The sequence below is a fragment of the Apteryx rowi genome, unplaced genomic scaffold (assembly GCF_003343035.1).
Source record: "Apteryx rowi isolate R43461 unplaced genomic scaffold, aptRow1 scaffold_98, whole genome shotgun sequence".
Classification (NCBI taxonomy): Eukaryota; Metazoa; Chordata; class Aves; order Apterygiformes; family Apterygidae; genus Apteryx; species Apteryx rowi.
Genome location: NW_020451293.1, coordinates 1,911,104 through 1,916,024, shown reverse-complemented (window position 1 = coordinate 1,916,024; position 4,921 = coordinate 1,911,104).

The following is a 4,921-nucleotide window of genomic DNA, read 5'->3' as shown; positions in this document are numbered from 1 at the left end:
GGGGAAAGAAAATGAAATAAATGCCAGTTCTCCAAGCAGAGAGATACACCAAATCTCTTCTGGATTGTTCTAATTCAGAGCCTAGCAACATGCAGAGGAAACATTCAGGTTGTTTCATGTAATGAGGGTTACCTTTAACTTGTCCGTTACAAAAGTTTGGTTACTCCTCTCGACAGTGTCTAGTTCTTAGCCCCTTCTAGTGGGGAAAAGAGAAGGCTGCAGGCTGAGCGCTGAGGCGCAAGTGAAGTTCAGGCTGAACATTATGCTGCTGGTTATACGTCCCTGAAACTGGACAACCGTAATCTTAACCAGTTCCTCTCTGAAATGAGGTTCCTTGGGAACTCCTTGACCAAGTCCTTAAGTGGAAAGCTTGTTATAAGTGGAGCATCCTTCTATTTCTGACTTCCACTTTCCTTTCCACCCTCCCTCTGTGTAACTGCTGGAGTCTGTCTCTCAAGAAGGGAACTGCATGGGAGCGTCCGTGGATTTCCCTTCCTGCTGTTTGGATGTGCCTGCCCTGCCACAAGCGAGGGAATGACTGGGGTAAAGCCCCTCCTTCCCTGGCGGGATAGTGTGGGAACAAGCAAAGCAGAAATGGGGAAAGGTGCAAGAGAAAAGGAGGTCTTTGTACTGTTACAGAGCGCATGTGAGTCAACACAGAAGAGGCTAAGCAGGTAGATGGTGATGCCACGCGCAGTGCTGCATAATAACTCTGGCCTGGGAAGCTCTGTGGGAAGCTGGAGTTGTGCCACCATGGTACAACTTCCATGCTTGGAAGGGAAGGGTCTAAGAATGGGCATGTCCACCAGCAGTTGTAATGCTGTCTCTAGAGTACTTTAAAAACAATTGCTGTGATTTATGATCCCATCAAACCCAACATGCTTTTGCCAGTGATGAGGTCAGTGATTTATTAATTGCTTTGAATGAGGTGTCACATGAAGACTTCCAGCTGTAGGGTTGGCCCACTCGGAACACTGATCATCAGTGCAGCGGAGTTACTTGATGGACACTTTCCTCTGGATACAAAACTGTGAGGCCTGAGGGTACTGGGAGATCTAACCTGGAGCTTTGATCAGAAAAGTTATGAAAGGCAAAGTTCTGACAGTGCCTTTTAAAAGTAGCATAAAACCTTATAAATTGTGCTCCAGTGCACAAGAACAAAGTAACCAAGAGCAGAAGTGCTCATGGTTATGAGAGAATCAATTAGGGCATATAGATGAATAATGCATATGCAGTTTAGGAGGGACAGATGACATCTGCTTTATTTTTGTACCATTAATTGAGAGGTGATTCAAGGACAGAAAAAAAAAAACACACAGGAAAGATGGGGAGCTGTGGAGGAGTTTCTGGTCAGAGTGTCAGAAGCTGCAGTCTCATCCACAGCACTTCCTGCCCATTAAGCTGTAAAAACCTCAGAAAAGGAGTTGTGCTAATGTCCTCTACAGCTCCTAATCCTTGTAACTGATACGGCCTAGGAAACCAATTCAGATTGTAAATGACGTGAGCATTTGAAGAGATAAATATTAAAGCTGTTGCTTCCAAATCTGATAGCCTTTCCTGTGTCAAGATAGTGGCTCTATTGTCTTCCTTGCTCTTTGGGGCCCAGGATAAGTCATGGGACATCAGTCAGCTCTAGTTATCTATAGAAACAAGGCACTGCTGTTCTTTGGATGTGTAGGAGTTGCTAAAGGAGAGCTAGTGTGTTTGGGCTGGGTGAGGGATGCTGGAGGAAGGCTGGGATCCTGACTGGGAGTGATTTGCTCTTGCCCATATGTGCCGAAGTTCCCTGCACATCAGTCTGCAGCTGTGGCACGAGGAGAAAAATCAGCTGCTCTACAGATCTTCCGGACCACTCCCCCTTGGGCCTGTGCACCGTGTGGGTTTGCAAGAGCCAGACCATGCCAGCCCTGAGACGAATAACTGCTGCAGGCTAGAGCCAGAGCCTGGTGAAGGAGGATTACTCTGCATCCCTTTGCTTTGGTGTTTCCCAACACTCAGCTAAGGGAATTTCCCATTCCTTGGGTGCCTGCCCAGCTCACTGCAAAGCCTGCTGCAGGTGCTCAGTCATATTCACTTGAGGCAAAGGCTGTGAGGGAGGGACAGCTGGCACACCACAGTCCTATACCTATTGCTGCTTTTGACCATGGGTCTCAAGCTATGGTTGGAATGGCTGTGGCCAGCAATTGGCCACTGGCCCAGGGAACCACATGAATCTGATGTCTGTACAGCACTTTTGGTGACCATTGATGTATGTGTTGAGGACTAGTGGGACTTGGTGGGTTGTGTGGTTAGGTGGTCCACACAAGTCGATTGGTAACCACTGGTCTCTGGACGGATCCCTTGACTGAACAGAAAGAGGCCCCACATATCTGCTCCTCACACCGTGTGTTTCTGCAAGAAACCCTCTGCGTGGAGAAGGGAACTGGACTGAACTGACCATGGCTGTGCGGGATTTCAGTGCAAAGGCACTGTAATCTGTCTTCTCCCTCAGAAGATTTCAGGCCATTTGTTAATTTGTGTACCTTGGGAGGGCTCGCTCCTTCATCCTGATCTTCCACAGTGAGGTCCCGAATAGGAAATCTGGTTTTCACAGCAACAAATAGCAGATTGGTTGACTTGTGATTGGGAGAACAGTGAAGAAGGGGACTGAGAAGCCTTTCTTGGTCCTCCGATTAAGGACAGATCACAGGAGCTGGGCTGCTCCTCATTGCCAAGGCTGAACAGTCTAAAGAGATGCAGGGAAGACTGAATGAGATTTTTGTGGCCTGCAAAAATGTATGGTGGTATGGTAAGGACAGACTGTACCTGTTTAAGGAGCTAGAGCTGCCATGTGTGGTGGGAGTTGAGGGTACTTATGTTTCCTTAAGGAATAACCCCTGATCTTTCTGACCCGATTCAAGGCTGTGCCTGGATGGTATAACTCTAGCCTCAGTGTTGCAGATGAGCAGTGATAACTCACATTTGTTGCTTGGATTGTGCGTTGGTGGTTTTGTGACCTCCTAGTGGCATCTGCTTCTGTATGGTAAACAGAGGTATACTGAGGATGGGCTGTGAGCCACCTGCTGTGGCAACACTAGTGATGCGGAGCCATGTGAAGAAGGGCAAACCCTGCAGTGGGGCTCTGCAGGCAGCTCCCCTCCGCTGAACCCAGCCTAACACATCTGTCCAGTGGGGGAGGAACTAGGACGCAATATGGACATTTGGCCGCAAAGATTCACTGACTTCCAAAGATGGTGATCATACACTGATGGAAGCTGAAAATAATCTTCTAGGTCTGTTTTAGGAGCCCTAGTCAGCTTCATAGAGACAGGGAGAAGGTGCTGGCTGCTGGAGTGCTTACAGGAATGGCCCTTGAAGCAGCCACCCTTCACTGGTCTGTGCTTGTCAATGCTACTGTAGAGCAAATGCCTGAAGCAAGACATTTTTTATGTTGTAACATAGAGCAAAAGCCAGTAAGAACTCCTCACTGCTCTGTGTGGGGCTTTTCTGTCTGCTTTAATTTTCTACTTGTTCCACTCTGCATCTCTGCGATGACAACTCTGCCTTCACCCTTTTCTCTGGACATGTGCTCTGTGTGATGGGCTGGCAGAAGGAAAATCTGGAGCTTCATGTCAGGTTTAACAGGAAAAAGGTCCTGTGGAGGATTTGAGTGTGTCTAGCTGGGGAGGAGGCTAAAGGCYCTCCATGATATCTCATGCCTTTTGCTCTGTCGTGTTAAAATCCTTTTATTCTGGACCTGCTTTGGCTCTGGTTTCTGCAAAATATGAAAGACTCTTGAAGGACTAGGGGTTGAGCTGCCACTAGATATCCAGAGTCAGCAACTACTTCTACCACTTTTTTTTTTTTTCCCATGCTCTGGATATTTGTTGAGTACCAGCCTAGGAAATAGTACTCATGAAACACAGTTTCTATGCTGATGTTATTCTTTCTTCATTTTAACAAAAGGAAATGATATCAGGCTCCTTCTTTTGTACAGGATCAGCAGCGTGTTCGGTAATGCAGTGTCAGCAGTGTGCCTTGGCAGTGATGAAGGCTAACAGCATGCTGGGCTGTATCGGTAGGAACACAGCCAGCAGATCAAGGGAAGTGATTAACTCCCCTTTTATTAAGCACTCATTAGATCACGTCTGAAATAGTGTGTGAGGTTTTGGACACACACACACACACACACCCCAGCACAAGAAAGATGCAAATAAATTTGAGTCCTGTGGAGGCCACGAAAGGGTTGGAGCATACGACCTAAGAGGCTGAAGGTGCTGGGCTTGTTTAGTCTGGAGAAGAGAAGGCTTTGGGGGGACCTAATGGCAATTTGCCAGTACCTACAGAGGTTATCAAGAAGACAGAGCAGTCTGTATGGAGGTTCATGGCAGGGGGGATGAGAAACTATGGTCATAAACATAAATTGGTCCTTACATCAGACTGGATATAAAGAAAAAGTTCTTCCCAGTAAAGACAGTCAGGCACTGGAACAGGAGCCCAAAGACTAACAAGTTTTCATCCTTGCAGGGTTTAAGATGCTACTGGACAAAGCCCTGAGCAGTCTGGTCTGAACTCAGCGCTGACCGTACGGTGAGCGGGAGGCTGGATGAGAGACCTGAGGTCCCTCCAACCAGAATTATTGGGATTCTATGGATAACTAACAGCATCGTGTGGAGGGAAGTGACATCCATGCTCCAGTTCCATGGAACAACGTCTTTTAGCGCCACAAAATGAGCAGCAGCAGCGTAAGTGGCAAACTCCCTTGCCCGGGGAGCGCGGTGGTCCCGGGAAGCGGGAGGGCCGGATCCCCGCTGCTGCTCGCTGCCTGCGCGCTGGGGTGCTGGAAAGCAGCACTGACATTACCAGCTCCAGCCCCTAGATGGGATTCAAGCGTTGCGATCGGTGACTGCCCGCCGCTCGCCGGGCTGCGCGGCCTGCTCGC